Source organism: Lytechinus pictus, chromosome 5 (genome assembly GCF_037042905.1).
Source record: "Lytechinus pictus isolate F3 Inbred chromosome 5, Lp3.0, whole genome shotgun sequence".
NCBI classification, from domain to species: Eukaryota; Metazoa; Echinodermata; class Echinoidea; order Temnopleuroida; family Toxopneustidae; genus Lytechinus; species Lytechinus pictus.
The window spans coordinates 43,994,347-44,013,431 of record NC_087249.1 but is presented as its reverse complement, the minus strand read 5'-3'; positions in this window follow the sequence as shown (position 1 = coordinate 44,013,431).

The following is a 19,085-nucleotide window of genomic DNA, read 5'->3' as shown; positions in this document are numbered from 1 at the left end:
TGCAAACTTGTCAAAGTTTCAAGCAGTCATACACGGTTGGTCGGATAGCTTGCTGGCACCACGCGCCGTTGGACGTCCATCGCGAGCATGATTGCCACCAATTTGAGCCGTGGGGTGCACTTAAAGTACATTGTAGATATGGGAATAGAGGTGAAGGAGTGGTGGGGGGGGTGAGAGGGTTGGTATGGTCAGGGAGAGTGGGAGAAAGAGAGGGAGAGGGGCAATTGTGTGTGTGTGCGGGGGGTTGTGTGTATGTGTGAGAGAGATGGTTTGAAGGAGAGAGAGAGAGAGAGAGAGAGAGGCAGAGGGGAAAAGCAGATGGGTGGGCGGGTATGGGCGTGTGCGTGTGTTTGGGAGAGGGTTGTCAGGGTGTGAGACGCGGAGAAGAAGAAGGGCAAAGGTGTGCAAGGGTGTGAGGGTGTGTATGTGTGTGAGAGAGATGGTTTGAAGGGGACAGAGATAGGGAGAAGGGTGTGAGCGTATGGGGTGTGTTGTGGGGGAGGGGGTTATGATGTAAGAGGGTGGGTGTGCATGGGGGGGGGGCTTAGATGAATAAGGAGAAAAGCGGGGAAAACGGGAAGATTGATTAAGGTCGATAGGGATATGGGGGGCAAAGCGTGAGAGAATGGATAAAATACAACACGAACACACTATAAAACAGGAAAATGAAGAGAGAGAGAGAGAGAGAAGGGGGTAGATAATATCAAAGGAGATGGAAAATACAACAAAAAATAACAGAAATAAGGAAAAATTATAATGTTGGAAGAAGTGATAGGGCTAAGTATCCCGCACATTCATGGAAATGGTTCGATACGATCCACTGCAAAAACAAGGAAGAATAAGGATTAGGAAAGGGTAATAAATATAGAAAATAGAAAAGAAACGGAAAGGAAAAATGTTTGCTTAAAAAAAGCAAAATATACGACTGGCAAAAGAAGGAGATGAGAAGAGAGAGAGAGAGAGAGAAAGAAAGAAAATCGGTATTGTGTAATGGAATATAAGGGGGAGAGAGATAGAGGAAAACGACACAGATAATCAGGGGGTCGGGGATATATGAAACCAAATATTAATTTCATATCGTTGACGGTAACCGCTTACTGACCTCATCAGATCGCATCTCTCTTTCTCTCCCACTCCCTCTTTCTCTATCTCTTCCTCACCCCTCTCTCTCTCCTCATCTCCCTGCCCCTCCCATGTCCCCCTCGTATCCCCTCCCATCTCTTTCTGCGTGTCTCTCTCTCTTTCTCTCCTCCTCCCCTTCAACCATCCAGGTCGCCCTTGTCGCTTCAAGTCTACATCAGCCGATATGATACCGCTTGGGTTTTCTCAGCTGCTTCCTATCCTCTCTTCCCGAGTTATCAGTTGAAGTAATGGGCTTAAGAGAGGTGAGGACAGAACAATGAAATATGAATCCAATATCGCTTTCCTTGAACGAGGAAATGAGCATTATTCTCGGTAAGGCACACCGATAACAGATAATTTCAATGGTTGATGAATTATATTAAGTGGACGTTTGATTGCCAAGCGATTAATCCAGGCTCGCGTTCTCTCACCTGTGAAAACATTGGTGGTGTAGGTTTACATTTAAACAGAAACGACCTAGACCTTGATTAGTGTTTGATGTGATATATGTGATATAATCTTTTAAATCGATTACTGTCATTTTGCACTTATGGCACCGAGCATTACTGGTCGCAAAGTTACACCAGGGATATGGGTGGTTTTATTAATTAAACGCAACTTCTGTGTGATCCTTGCTGAAACGAGTGCATTATTAGGTAAATCACGAGCAGTACTATACACAGACGGTCCCCATACACATAGCATACGCGCTGTGTATTGACAATCAGCGAGCACAAAGCTTACGTGTGGCGCCTCTTACTCGGACGAGAAAAACAGATGATTGGCCGACTGCTGAGTCAACGTGGTACTTTAATTCACCAATCAGCGTTTAGCAAATCGTAACTCTCGGCGCAGTATTGTGTGTTCACCGTACGCAACTTTCACCGAGTGCCAGATCAGACAGAACATTCGAAAAAAAAACCAAATGGCATACAATATCAAGTGCTTTTCAATACTCTACTGAAAATAATTGCTATAACAGCTACAGGGACGCTGATGGCCAAAATGCAAATTCATATTTATTTACCATTCATTTATTTCTTGTTTTATTTGAACAGGCTAGCATTGTAAGTCACAAAATGCTTTACATAGTAATCAAGAGCATACAATAGATTTGTACGCATGCGGATTAACCCAAAACAAACACCTTTCTTACAATCTAAACAATAAAACATTAGAATTTAACCCCCCCCCCCCCTAAAGAAGCCGAATGTGAGAATTTTATATGAATATTATTGTATGTATACTATTGTGGTCCCATTCAGCAGTATAATATATATATATATATATATATATATATGTATTTGTACATCTGGTATACCTGATGAAAAGATATCAAATCATGTACCATGTCCATAAAGCTAATAAAAACTCACTTCTTTACATGCAGTCATAAACTGAGTAATGTGTAATTCATTATGTAAATGGGACAAAAAAATAACTCTCAATGCATATACTGCGTTGTTTTATGGCGGGAGTAGAAGCAGTATAATCATGCTAATGGACACGCCAAATATACATATAACTTGAATGCAATTCTAATTTCTCGTTATTGTTTTGAAAAGACAATCTACATTTCCAAATGTCCATATTAAGCTCTTCTTAAGCCACGACTTTCTTCATCACACCTATTGTCATGATTACGTACCACCTGCACCCCGTAACACAAGGCTTAGCGATTGATTATATGGGCTCCGTAACACAAAGGTTTGCGATGAATTGCAAATATGAAAGAACCACACTGATTGGTTCCTGGTCAATATCTTAAACCAAATGCGCGTGTAACATTGATCTAGATTGGCCAGTCCATTTAGCGATTGATCGCTAATCTTTGTGTTATGGATCCCTGGAGCCCGTAACACAAAGCTTAGCGATGATTGTAGAACAAATTTTCACGATTGATTGCATTGACTACATGTACAATCAATCTTAAAAATCAAAGCGTACGATCAATCGTTATGCTTTGTGTTACGGAGCCCTGGTTGATTTTTACGTTCATCATACACAATAATCAATGAAATCAATCGTAGAAATCTGTTTCACGATCAATCGCTAGGCTTATGTAACGGGGTCCCGAAGATCAACATGATCAAGAGAGCGAGGAGAAAATGGAGAATAAAGCCTTTCTGGAGGAGGTTAATCGAAAGAGTGGATTATCATTAATATTTGTAAGTGTAAAGATCACAGAGACGAACTGAAATCTAACGTCATTCCTCTTGTTGTTGTTTTTTGTCACATGAACTGAAACTTATTTTTTTTAATGATTATTTTCGCACTTTGTGTTTACATTCCAATGATAAAAACAACCGGCGACAAAATACGTAATCGAACAGGAAAGAAAAGATAATATAAATTTAACAAAACAAAGCAACTCACATCTATGAGTTCTGTTATCTCCACACATGAGTTAACTTTGATTGAGCGAACTGAAAAAAAGATTATGAGAAGTGGGATGGAAAATGTAAAAACGTGTCCTATCATCGTTTCCCTGCATCATGTCCTATTCAAAATGACGTCAGGTCGGTGTTATGACGTCACATTTATAAACACAATAGCTGGTTACCAGGGTAACACAAAGGCAAACGGGTCAGAAAGTTGAGAAAATATATTTTGACTGGATGAATCATCTGGGAATTTGGGGGAGTTTTATGTCTTTTTGCGAATGAAAAAGAGCATTGTTTAGACCATCACATCACTGTGTAGACAAGAATTGTTTGTTTGACGGAAAAGGCCTTTGTTTTTTGTCGAACCAACTTGTTATGACAATGCTCTTGAGTCTATTTTCTTGTTTATCCCAGATAGTTTCGAATGTGAGAGATGGTGTGAGAAATGGCAACGGGCTAGGAACTATTTTAAAGGATCGGGGGAGTTTGGAGCGGAGCAACCAGATGCAGGGGCAGGTCAAAGACTTCAAAATTGAGGGGAGGGGTACAGAAAAATGTATTTAAAGAACAAAAACATTCAAAATATATGTTACTCTTTCTCTCCGACATCTATGCGGCAAGCAAAAAAAAAAGAATTATCTTATGGGTTCTATTCTCATCCTCACTTCCAGGGAGGGGGATTAGTGGTATATACGGTCCATGGTGCTATTTATGTACAACTTTTGGCCGGGGGGATGTACCCCCCCCCCCCACCCCCGATCGGCTCCTGATTCTTAACATTATTCTCCTTTTGTCATGCTTGTATCGTGGAAGACGTATCAGTATCTGTTTTGCTATATTTTTAATGTGTGCATTTACGTTATGCCTATGCATTCGATCATTAATCTATAATATCTATTCTTTCTACGGCACAGTGTTGTGGCCCTGTGGATTAGTCTCCGGACTTTGAAACCGAGGGCCGTGGACTCGAATCCCAGGCGTGGCGTAATTTCCTTCACTGAACCCAGGTGGGGTTAATGGGTACCAGGTAGGATTAATTACTTGAGCCAGGGTGATATAGGATATATAATGGACAACCATTGAATAGACAACTCAATAATAGGCGCCGCATATAATTTATGCTAGAATCATCTCTAAAGCTGGGATGATATATAGTGGGTCATTGAATAAGCAACTAGATAATTGGCGCCCAACGAATGACATAATAATTCGTATTAAATATCTGCTTTGAATGGAAATGAATTAACTAATTCTTGTAGAGCAGGAACGTTAGCTTGCCAAACCTAGCAAAGAGAAAATGCTACATAATTATGTAGGGTGAAAAGAATATTTACTGATATAATATATCCTGATGCATGAGGCTCAGAAAAAGATTACGTAATTGTTATTTTGTAAAGAGACGTCATTATGTATAGTTATGTATTTACTTATGTAAACAATTATGTACTATACAGCGATGTGATTTTGTCATGTTTTTTCCTAGTTTAGGGAACTATGTTTATCAAGTTATTTTGTTTTCAACTTTCATTTTTATCTCCATTTTCATCATCAGATCATATCTTGAATTATGATTGTTTCATTGTGTCCTCATTTTATGGTGCTATGATTGAAATAAACAAATTAACTAAAAGTGGAGGACGAGTCAATGACTTTCCCGTTTTCAAAGTGTGACAGAATGTTCGTGTTCCAATGATTGACCCCCAAGTCCTCGTTATCCAGTATACGGAAAGGACTCAGTGCCCGTGTACCCATTCTGCCCCGCCATAGTAATATGGAGACCGAAGTTTAGATCGCCATGGTAACGATAGAGTGGGAGTGGGAACCAAATATTGTTTACAAACTAAACAGCAATGGACAAAATACAACATGGATGGCAAAAAAATGATATGGTTTATAATACATGTATCCAGCAAACAACGTGTCAACACAACATTTAGTGACACCTATATCGCATCTCATTCAGGCAACTTGCCAAAATTGTGAGGGAAACCAAACGACAAGACGATAAATGCAATCGGTGAAGTGTTCACCAAAATAACCAAGTTCAGAGAACTCTTCCTCATTCACTTTCGATGATGAACATAAATTCCCAACGACCATATAAATCAAGAAGAGTGCAAATTCGGTATTACAAAAAAAATAACGATCTAAAACAAAAACTGTAATTATTGTGACTCAATTATATTTGTTTTTTGTTTGGAGAAACAAAAGACATCACATCAGCTCCGAATCACCAAAGAGACAGAAGACGACGTAGTGGGTATTGAACCGTTTTCCACTGGTACTCTTTATGCAATAAATCATACTATCCGATCACAAAATTCTAATATATAATAAAACACATATTCCTTTCATATCTTTCGGATTATGATTGGTTTAAGGTATAAAAATTAATATGATCTAGTAAGAAATTAAAGAAGTGACATTAATTATTGGGGATTTACCAAATCTAATAGGCATTTCAGTTCAACCGGGCATGGTGGCTCAGTGGAAGAGCGCTCGCCTCATTGACGGGAGGTCGTGGGTTCGATCCCGGCCGAGTCATATCAAGGACTTTAATAATGGGACCTTCTGTCTTCTTGTCAGGCGCTCGTATGAGAATAGAGAAAGGTAATAAATAACATATTATGTTATGCAAGGCCCATTAGAAAAAACAGCATACAGCTGAAGTGACTACCCTTCATGATTAAATAATTATAATTATTATGATGACGAATCATGCATAAATTTTGACATTAATTCTCGCAGTCTAATTGCTAGGCGTACTTTAATGGTCGGTACCAGACCTTAATAATCATATCTGATTTATACATGTCTGCAAAAAAAAAAAAGCCATATATTACACACACACCCACTCCCACACACACACACGGATTTTGGGATGCGTCATTTAATGGGGTGTAAAAAAACAATACGCATCCGGAACATGATTGGTTGTAAAACAATATTTTAAAAAAAGACAGTGGATTTTCCTCATAATTCAAATAAGAATACGATAGGTTGGTAGATTGAATGTTTCATGTTTCTTATATTTCTTTAGTCTATACCATGCTTTATCACGAATCTATCATCGAACCCATTAGACATATTCGGTTTATAGGCTAATAAAAAACATGTGGGCGTATATACACTCTAAATGTCACTATTTCGCCTCTTTTTCAAGATATGAAACGAGATAATTCAAACGCTGGTAGCAAAAAATAAAAACAATATGGTAACTATTTTATATTGCTGACGGTATGGCTGACATTGGCAGGCCCGTGTGTTGCTTTCTGTTTCTGTTTTTCTTCTGTAAAGGTATGGACGGGAATTTAAGAAACGTATTAATATTAAAAAAAAAAGGATTTTATTTTGAAAATTATTCATGGCTTCTCTCCTTTAATTTATCTTTTAGAATTACACTCTATTACTTTCTCCCTGTCTACTTTTTTACGATTTCTCACCTCATCGTATTGCCTATGCCTCTCCACTAATTTGTTCTTTCTATCTCTCTCCTATCATATTATCCATCTCTCAATTTATTTATCTACCTATCCATCCTTTCATCTGTTTCATGTTTAACTTTTTTTGTTTTACTCATCCTCACCACCATTTACTTTTACTTTCCCACTTCGCCTCCTCCTCATCCTTCTTCTTTTTCGTCGTCTTCTTCTTCTTCTTCTTCTCCTCCTTCTTCTTCCTCCTCTTCTCATTCTTCTTCTTCTTTTTCTTGTTCTTCTTCTTCCTTTTCTCCTCCTCCTTCTTCCCAACCCACTGTGGTGTACCTTCACACCCATGCCTTGATTCTGGTCATCGATCGGTCATTGCATTGGTATGCCAAGCCGACGACACCTTAAAACACAATATTAATTTATTAATTTCTTATTTGCTTTCAAGTTTACTATAAACATAAGAAAATGAATGGTTGGATAACTTGGATTCCTAGGAAACTCACGGGCTTACGGGCGGTGAAATTAGGTCATGATCGGGGGGCAATGGCGCGGCGCTTTGCCGGAAGAGAATTGGGTGCAAATCTGTTTAACCGGTTTCCCGCAGCGAATAAAGGCGTCGTGCAGAGAGTAGGCATTCCGCCGGAACTTGTTGGCTGTACCCGTGTTCACATAATTGGGCGATATGATTGAAATCTGGAATAATGAATAAATGGAAAATTAATCAGAAAAAAAAAAACAGAAATTACATGGAAATGGGAAGCAGTGGCGTAATGAGACAAAAATTTGCGAGCGAGCGAGGAAAAAACTTCGACATTTTTATTACAAAAGGCCAATTTTGTGCTAGATTTGGAAATAACATTAAGAAAATAACATTAATTTCACCCTTTTCTCTTTCCGTTTCTTTCCCTTTCCTTCTATTTTCTTGGTCGTATTTTTTAGAGCCCCCCCTCCCATCTGTACACCAGTGTTGGGAAGATAACAATTTTCATTACAAGTTATGATCTTTATTTCAATACTTTGTTACCTTGATGTTAAAAAAATCCCCTAAGTTCTGCAGCTCACATCCTTCATATTCATTGTTGGCAAAATAGAAGAGTATAAAAAGTATTTTAACCATTCGAAAATTCTTATCATAACATCTTTTTAAAGTGATGTAAGCAAAGTATCAATTATGATTTGGCTTTCTTTAAAAGTGTATCGTGTGATTTCACTAATAGTGACCGGTCTAACTCCATGCACTGGGTTCTTGCCAAACGGTCCACATACCCTCAGCTACATCTCGGGACCGTCCAGGACGAGCGTATTAAAATTGTTCCATAGCTAGGTTCCTTAATTGCGTGAGTTTTTTTTTCAGTAGAGTAATGCTCTTTCTTATAATGTATACTGTTAAAAAGTTTCAAAAGTTTCAACGGCGATAAAGATGATTATTATTATTCTCATATACGGCATACAAGTTTTGAAAGTAGGGTGGGACGGAAGTGGGGATGGGCTGGAAATGGGGGGGGGGGGGGGCTTCCATGCAAAAACACAGTCATATGGTCATTTTTTATTTTTTGTACACACTTATTGATAAAGTGGGGGGGGGGTCTGACGACCCCTCCCCCATACAGGAAAGAATACTCCATGGATCGAGAGTGTGTATACAGTCATATTTGTAATAATATTCACCCCAAAAAACGAAGGCGGTGCATCAGCTTTGTTTATTCATGCATTCATAATTCTTCTATGGGTAGGGTTGCTCCAATGTCTTTGGAGGCCCTAAAACATAAATACAATTATTACAACATGATCCCAGTATTTAGTAAACATTTCCAATTCCTTTTAAGGGTTTCTTTTAGTGTACAATCGTCATTTCGCCACAGCTTATAATTTCAGATCACCGACTTGGGCTGAAGTAAGCTAGAGGATTGGAACACGTCTGTGTAACTCACACAGACGGTAATTGATGGGGCTATTACCTGGTTGGCCTAGTGGTGTAGCCTTCATTAACCGTGTAAGCTGCGTTTCGATTCATTAGCTTCAATCAGACTCACTTAAACAATTCTAGAGAGATGGTGAGGGGGAGAGAGTGGACGAGAAAGAGAGAGAGAGAGAGGGGGGGGGAGAAAGGGGGGGGGGTGAAAATTGGACCAGGGGCCCGTTTCATAAAGAGTTACAACTGTTATAACTTTGCCATTACGGCAACTACCATGGTAACCTTGATTATGATTGGCTGCTGAGCCCTGTTGCCATGGAAGTTGCCATATAATGGCAAAGTTACAACAGTTGTGATTCTTTTTGAAACAGGCCCCAGGTCTTTCTCTCCCATACTTTTCTCTCCTTTTCAGTCAATATTTTTTTCTTATTCCGCTTTGTTTTGATAATGTGAAAAATAATTGTAAGAGGTGATAGGCCCCTTTGCCCCATCACGTGACGCTCAAATCACCCTGTTGGTTATGGTCAGTTTGTGGTTGTCATTGTAAATGGTAGTGGTTTTTTTTACCTGATTGCCAAGAAAGTATGAATGCTTGTAAGCAAGCAACCAGAGGATCGACGGCTTGAGATCCTCTCCGAGGGACCTGGTAATGAGGATTTAAATGCCTTACCATAGGGCACTATAGCGCACTAATTGGGAATCGAACCCGGGTCACCGGAATACGAAACCCCCGCCCAACCGAGTTAGCTATCGCGCCTCCTCATTGTCTTCTTTACATTTTTTTTTCAGGGGTTATGAGGGAATGTTTCCAAATGTGATGCTATCCATCAATCCATCTCATCTTGTGTTGGATACATATTTAATTGTGTACTTTTAATGTTCTCTATTTTTTTTTCACTTTGACCTATGTTTGATTGGTCCAAATTCAACCTTGCGTCCTCCAACGCTACACGAAGCAAAATAAAATTATGTTCATCATACATGACGCGTCCCTTTCGCTTAGTTCATTACCCGTACGATTACATTTAATTCAATCAAATTATTCCCTATACACCTTTGCCACAATGTTGCACCTTATTTTGTTCTGATGGCTCTCGGGCAGACGGCAGCACCTGTACGTGCGCGTTGATTGGTCGGTATGGTATCGTTTTAATTTGTTTTCTTTCTCTGTCCATCGACAGGCGCGCATTTGTTGCTTCAACTGTGTTTATGCATTCGGCAGACGAAGGCTCTTTCTGCGCAGTTAATCGTTTTAGAACGCAATAATAAATCCACCATTGAACCTTCGCTGATGAGCTTTTCGCTATCGTGACTGTATTATCTCAGACTATAATTCAAAGCTTTTCTAAAGAATAATGAATGCCACTTCCCGTTAAGAAATGTATTTTAATTACAAAAATATAGAAAATCTCCAAATATAACAAGCAAAATTACAACATTTTAAATGTTTGGTGACAGAGATCACTAAATAATGCTCCCATGCGATGCCGTGATCTTTCGCGTTAACTCGGCATATTTGATACAAATTCTGCTTTTCAGGATATATGCTATTGTAAATCTACGTGTAGCATTTCACTAATCCACTCGACCTAATTCGTATCATAATCACAATTTGAGACGAAGCTAAGAACCATCTCCTGACGCAACACAATAAAAATAACAGACACATTTTTAATGTTTGGTGACAGAGATCACCATATTATGCTCCCATGCAACGCCGTGATTTTTCGCGTTAACTCGGCATATTTGATACAAATTTTACTTTCATATTATGCTATTTACATCTACGTTTAGCATTTCAATAATCCATATGACCTAATTTGTATCATAATCACAAATTGAGACGAAGCTAAATACCATCTCATGACGCAATGCCATTTCAAAATGCATCATGGTATACAGATAAAAGGAGATAAACAGAAAGAGGGAGAGAGATGGAAAGCTAGCTCTGGTGGAAAGAACGCAATGTATTCAGTGTGTTCACAATGTGTATTCAGTGTGTTCACAGTGTGTGCAGTGAGTATATTCCCAGTGTTTTCACAGTGTGTTCTCAGTCTCTTCAATCAGTCAGTGAACAAGCAATAAACACTTCTGTCTTTTTGATGACATCGGTATGATACTACATGACTGACGCAACTATCTATTTTTTTATGTTCTCGTGCTATTCATAAATCTCACTGGTTTATCACGAACATAAACCTTTGGTAAGCGTCTACAGCAAAACGATAGATAAACTTGTTTTGTTTTTAATACAGAAGCGTCGGCGAGCAGAAAACGATGTTTGCCAACCACATTATCATGAATTGCCTACATATTTTGCGGAAGTGTTTGAATCCAACTATTTTATTTGATTTAACCTTTATGGTTAATTCATTGAATGCCGGTTTCTTCCTAATTTTATAATTGTATATTGGGTTCACCTTAATTTGTATGGCTGCGATATGAAACCGGATATTCGGTTAATGCAATATTCTTATTCCGGATATTATAGTGATTCTTTAATCATTATGAGGAAGGGACATAAATTTAGAATTTATAGTATATCTTCCGATGGCTAAAGTAAACCTTGAGGAATATCATCAATCAGTTCAATTAAATAGATTAATCACTTTTTAGTGTACTAGTATATGATATAATAGAGTAGAAAAGTTTCCTCCGCTGGCTTTTACACAAGAAATGAAGAATGGCTAGAAACACCCTACATCATAAATGGGCGAACATGAAATGTGGTGAGATAACAATTTCCCTGAGCCAACGAAATCAAGAGAAGGGGGGGGGGGGCAAACAACGAATAAGAACTTTAAGATGATAATCGAAAGAATGTGCCTCCAACTCTCCATTATTTCTAATTTATTTCTACAGGTATGAAAGATCATAAAACCATAAATATTCACCATCCGTTACAGACAATATCAAACAAAATATAAACACCCACGGCTATCATTACATTTGTGAACGAGGCTAAACATAGAAGAAATGAAATAATACTCTGCCAAATGCTGCTTTTGAAATCATGCCAAAAGATGTTTGCATTCATCAGCCAAACTTGAACCAATGACAAAAGGTCCTACTAAGAGATCCACCATCAAAAGCATTTTTCCAATATGGTCACCACAGGCATTGGACGCCGAAAGAGAAATTAATTATTGATCTGTATGATATTTAATAATATTCATTACAAATGAAAATGAGATATATCCATTTATTTGTACGTGAAAATTTTGAAGTGTTGTACATATTTTTCAGGAATTACTTTACTCTTCAGATTTATCCAGCTTGCTTCGCTCGCTCTGAATTAATAAAAATGATTTGAGAATTAGAGTATCATTTTGATAATTGGGGAGTCTTGTCATCTTCACTGACTGGTGGTATATACGCTATCAAATCCTTGATTCTGATTGGCTCATAGCAAATTTGATAGTGGAAGTTATGAGGAAAGTACGTGAGAATAAATTAAAATTACTCGTCATATAGTTGGTTGTTCGGTATCATGTGATTTCAAGTTGGTCAGTTTGTTTGACATCAGTCCTTGATCCATCTGGAAAAAAACGAAATTTGCTAAGTTGCATGGACAACATTAATCGTCTATAGGGGATCGAAGTGACCAAAACTTAGTGTGGTGTCTCATTGACTGTGTTATAAAACGCTAGTCTTAAAAATATACATTTTGAGATAACTATATGATATATACAGATAATAAAGTGAGCCGATGATTTTATCCGTATTGGGAAACTTAAATGTTTTGAGGGGGAAATACTTGTTTGGGTACTTGCATGGTAACATAATTATCGAGGTATTTGATATAATTATTGAGCAGTGACTTAGTGCGTTTTAATTCAAGTGGGTCTATATCACAAGACTACACTGCTCAGATTGTTGCATTGTGGGAAAGGAATCTGGCCAGATTCGAGAAGTTGAGGACAAGAGTGGTGTACAGTTATGCCATGCAGGCTGCCGGGTCGTCTTTGCTTTAAGTATGTTATATCGGTATAGATAAGTTCGAATCGGCTCGCTTCCTTTATCGGCGGGTATGCCTTGTAAACAGGCTTGAGAGAGTGCTTGACTTTATCTCTCTTAACTCCTGACCCCCGCCTTGCCCATCTGTTGGTGACATTAGGAAAATTGATTGTCATATGCATGTCCATATCAATATGAGGCCATGTAAGGGACATCAGGGCCCCGTCTTACAAAGAATTGCGATTGATCCAATCATCGTAACTCTATGGAAATCCATCAGTGTCATAATTTGTTCTACAGGAAATTTGCAAAATGTAAACAAAGGAGATTACACCAAATTGTCAAGAAATCAATTAATTTATGGATATACAATCATATCTAGAATTTTTTTAAATAAACATGCATTTTATATTTATTTCATTTATTGAAATATATTTATTCAGGAAAAACACAAGATCAGTATAAAAACACTGTTTTACATCAAGGTCCTGAAAAGGTTGAATAGTTACATCAAAATTCAAAAATCAAAACTGAAGAATACGACCAGCTGCATATATGTTGACTTTGCTGGCTTTCCATAGTTGCGATTGATTGGATCAATCGCAACTCTTTGTAAGAAGGAGCCAAGAAGATAGAGGTCTATTGGCAACATTCAAGAAATGGTTGAGTATTTTTCTCTATGGAGCCAATATCGGGTAGTAATACAAAATGGTTACATACATGTTCATTATTTTTGCTGTGTAATACCCTCTTTACACCAACGCTACGTCCATGTAGTTCTCGCTACGTCAACGGAAAATGGTCATGACGCAGCGGGAGCTGCTACACCGTACTGAGATCGTAGCGAGAACTGCTGTTGACGTGGCAAAGTCTGCATGATCTCCGGAGACCAATTTTCCGCCACGTGGACTTAAAACATGTCCAAAGTCCACGTAGCGGGAGCGCCGTCTGAACAGTGCGTAGTAATGACGCAGTAAGGACCTACTAACAACTCCACCAACGTAGCATAGGCGTAGAGAACACGGGAAGAACGTGGTAACAACTCTGTCCATGTCTGATGTACTGCTACTGCGCGACGACTACGCAGTCATCACGCGCACCAAGTTGGCGCTACGTCCACATAGACGAAGGTACAACAAGTACAGCACTCTGCTGTACCTCCTTAGGACCTACTAACAGCTCCAACGACGTAGAATAGACGTCGTGGAACGGAAAGAACGAGCAATAACTCTGTCCATGTCTACTGCGCGGCCGCCACGCACATTCAGTTGTCACTACATCCTATACATCAGGTGAAGTTCCCGTTACGTTGTTGAAATTCCAAAGAAAACCTAGTACCCGGAGCCAGCTTCATTTGATTTTTTTTTTAATGTGAAATTCTCAAGTGCATGCTACGCCCGCGCCAGGTTCTTATGAAGTTCCCACTCGGTTTATTTTGCGCGCAAAAGCGGCCCATGCTGCGTCGGAGCGGTTCCCGCTACGTTCTGACTACATCCAGCAGAGTGCTGTACGTGATGACTGCGTAGTCGTCGCACAGTAACAGTACATTAGATATGGACAGAGTTGTTACCACGTTCTTCCCGTGTTCTCTACGTCTATGCTACGTCGGTGGAGTTGTTAGTAGGTCCTTACTGCGTCATTACTACGCACTGTTCAGACGGTGCTCCCGCTACGTGGACTTTGGACATGTTTTAATTCCACGTGGCGGAAAATTGGTCTCCGGAGATCATGCAGACTATGCCACGTCAACAACAGTTCTCGCTACGCTCTCTGTACGCTGTAGCAGTTCTCACCGCTCCATGGCCATTTTTTCTTTGACGCGGAGAGAACTGCATAGACGTAGCGTTGGTGTAATGGGGCATCAGTTGGCACTACGTCCAAATCGACGAGACAAAGCAAGTGGCGCAATGCTGGATGTAGTCAGAACGCGGCGGGAACTGTAGCGTATGGACCGGTTCTGCGCGCAGAATAAACTTAGTGGTCACACCACACACGCAGCTTAAACTTCACAATAACATCGCGCGGTCGTAGCACGCACGTAAAAATTTCACATCTTTCGAGAAAATCAAACAGTGTTGGTGCCACGTCCGACGGTTTCTTCTGAACTTTAAGAACGTAGCGGCAACTTCATCTGGTGTAAATGCAAAGAAGATATCAAAAGCATGTTTTCACGCGTGAAGTAGGAGATGGGGAGGGGGTGATCATAGTCGAACGTGGTGACGTGTGACTGATAACCCCAAAGCCATACCCATATCCACGGGTCCTTATAAAACGGCACCCATATTTAAGTTTTAAAAGTATAGCTTCCAACCATAACATTTCAAAACATGGAGTGGTATTATTCCAAACACACTAGTTTTTACATTATTCCTCTTCATCATAACATTTCAAAACGTCTATTCTTAACACCTCTAGTTTAAACAGTGTACTATCCCCCGTATCTCAAAACACCGAATTAAATACCCTCGATTTTCTAGATGAATCAGGGTCTACTTTCCTTACATTATTTTTTTTTCAAAATCCATAGCACTTTTTTACCTGAATATCTCTCTTTCCTTTTTTTTTTTTTTTTTTTTTGGGGGGGGGAGGGGGGGCAGGAGTGTCAAACAAACAATATTGACACAAATAATTTCCCTGGGTATTTTGTTCATTTTGTGCCCCCTTCCGCTGTGATTGTCCATGAAGTCCCTATACACACCACACTGCCATCAGAAGATAGCGAAACACAGGGTGATGACACAGGAAAGGTGGCAGAGGATGAAAAAAAAAAAATAATAAATAAATAACTATATAGGTGGGAGAAGAAGGGGGGGGTAAAAGAAGGCGTGAAATTAAAAGCACGTTCGTGTAACTTTATAATAATAACAACAATGCGCCTCGGAATAGATTGTTTCTAGATCATAGTGCTATACAAATGCCTATTAATATTATTATTATATCCCAAATTCTTAAAAATTGAGAAAAAAGGGAAATCATCCCCAGGTCACCCCCCCCCCCCTCCGTAAAAATAAGCAAGTATACCTGGTAATACACACACATTTTGATGTCATGTGATTCGCCCAATAAATCAGATTGTATCCATGACAACATAATATTTACGATTGCAATTGTGTTTAACCATGGACCTACTAGGTTTAACGTGTTGAAGATTATTCTGGCGATAGACAGGCAATGATGGTGACAAGCGAAGAGAACGATGATGTTTGCACGTGTCATTTTGACCCCCAAATAATATGAAGTATATACTTTATTGGTCGGTCGCTACGCTCTTTTACACACAACAGCCCCTTCACCATTTTACTGCAAGTTCTTGTGGTATATTGTTGTAGGGTATATAATAATATAACATTTCACTTCTCTGACTCAGTCGCTACGCTCTCTCGCATATTCTCTAGATTCCTGTAGTTCTCTGATTAGTGTTCTAAACATTCACACACGGAGGTGACTGAAAATCCTTTAAGTATAAGGGAGCTAATCCCATTCACATCCTACTCCCCATTCGCAACCCATCTGTTGCGGAAGAAGATTGATCTATAATCTGTTTATTTTATTCATTAATTTTTTTTAATTCAGGGAGGGGGGGGTAAGATGATGCATTCAAGTGATCCATCATTACTATCATACAAATATTCTAATTGGAAGATTGAACCTGATAAAGACAAAGAGAGGTGGAGACCTGGGGGTGGAGATAGAGAGGGGGGGACAGAGAGAGGGAGTCCGAGAGATGGATAAAGAAACAAAATTAGACAGAAAGGCGGAGATGGGGAGGGGTGGTGGAAGAATGCAGCTGTAAAATATCTGGTGGGGCCCTTATACTTCTCAGCAGATTGGTTTTCGGAGAAAGGTCTCGTTATTATGAAGAATGGTATAATGTTTCAATTTGCCAAGGCAATTCCTTTTCAATATTGATACTGATAATGCAGACATCCCCCATGATAAGTGGTAAGCCGAAACTCTTTTAAAATATCGATCATATCATATCCCTAATAAAAAATAAATCATATCAACTTGACCTAGAACGATATAAGTAAGTGCGGAACGGATTCTACTCGGTATCATGCACATGTGTACAGATGTAGGGCGGGATGGAGGGGGGGTGGTCAATACCCCAAGCTCCACATCCAAGAAAAAAAAAGGAAAGAGAGGAAAGGGCAAACGGTAAGATATTGTTACATTGTTTTCTGAATACCATGTCAAATTATGTTACAAAATTAGATTTTCATTTTAAAAAGGTCATTTTTTTCGCCATATATGCTATATTTTGCCCCCTTAATATGTATTGACTCATTACGCCACTAGTACACTGCTACTTGGGGAAAGAAAAGCGATGGCGAAGAGAGAGAGAGAGAGGGGGAGGCGTTGAGATATTGGAGGAGAGAAATGTCCATTAGTGTCAAACATGTTTTTGCAGCCCTTATTTCAAGGTTTTCTCAAGATTTAAACTTTGTTTTTCTTGTATCCAATTAAGGATAAATTTCATATTCTCTCATGTAAATCTTCAGTCTCTATGTCCTATTTACATTTTTATGATTTTCAAACACAACACCGCGAATAAGCATTCATGTATTCGAACACCCGAAGATGAGTCATGCTTTCTCAAAAGAAGTAAAATCAGGTACAAACGACAACAAAAACATCACATCGGGGATCCCGCAAAGTAACTCATCGAGATCTAACGTTGTATCCCACCAAAAAAATAAAAACAAAACAAAACGGAAACCCCCTACCTGGCAGTCGACTGTCTCCCCTATAGCGATCATTTGACCTCTATTGACCCTATCAGAGCTCCTACCCTGGATAGCGGGCCAGGGTCTTCGCTACGTCATCGATAAGAGGTACAAGTTAAAAAGGTGGTTTTCTTCCCTTTTTATGTCCACAATACTTATATTTCTATCAATTTTTCAAGAGGCGTGTTTTACGTGAGACAAGGTATTCTTAAATTGCACTCATATAAAAAAAAAAAAAAAGGAAGGAAATGGAAGGAGATGAAGAAGATAGGTAAAAAAAAACGATAAAAACAAGAACAAGAAAAGTCAGAACAGGAATTAGAGAAGAGAAAGTTCCAGAGGAAATTGATCTTCAAGTTATATATAAGTTGTTGCATAGAGGTATAGCTCTATGGTTGTTGTGTGCAGTGACTAGCCAAGCATTGGAGGGAACACGCATGGCACAATTTGCTTAAAAGTAATTGTTGCGATAGAGCAAATCAATTCATATTTGCTTTGTTTATTATTATTTTTTCTTGGGGGGGGGGGGCTAACCAAATAGCCTATACGTCTGTGTGTATGGGCGTGGGGTGGGTGGGTGGTTTTTGGGTGTGTATGTATACATGTAAACATCTACACATACTCTTCTAGCTATTTTTTCATAAAATAATATTGAGAGCTAGCGTAGCGAGCTATAAAAAAGATCAAGTTTCTGACTTGATTTTATCGTATAATGCATATATAGGCCCTAACGGGTCGATACGAGCATGGACCTATAGGTCCATGATACTCGTAAAAACTTTCAGTTGAATTACGAATATTATTACGTTTTTCCTCCTTAAAACCTGGTGGGGGTGATTTACACAGCACCCCCCCCCCCAGAAAGTTGAGGGATGCTTCCCCCATCCCCTACCCCATGTCTATACTTCTGCTCTAATAGATCTGCCGCTAGAGAAGGGGGTTAATCGGGGGGGGGGGGGGGGGTCATGGCGAAGAGAGAGGCAAGGCGGCCAACTCGAGGGAAGCGGAAAAGAAAGTAGTCCAATACGATGACATTCACATATGTCGTGTCTCTCGCTCTGAGTAAGGATACGGGCTGATTTTCATATCCGATATGAGGGCAGCCCCCGCCGGGGATCAAAGCTAGACCGGGAAAGCCCATGCCGAGACGGTGAAAGAAGAGTAAGACAAAAGTCAAATAGTCTCAACAGAGGAACTATTGTTACGTAGGCCAAGGAAAGCAGCAAGACATTGATAAGTCGTTAAGACGCTTAATTATATTTCTTATGTGAAAGGAAAAACAAACTTGAGTTCTGATTTCCTTTTTTTTTTCTTCTAGATCTTACAAGGCCCTTCAAAGTTGAATACAATTCCTCATGTGAATCATCTTAAAGGAAATAATACATGATGTTTTTATCATTAAGTAATGGAGAACTCCCGGAGAGAACTTTGTCTATCGAATCAATTGAAAAAAAAAGTGTCATTAATGGGGTTCTTGCCCCCTTTCCGCTGGCACCTATATGTTACATAATCTAACGATTAATCTCAGCAGGCTTTTATATTTTGCCAG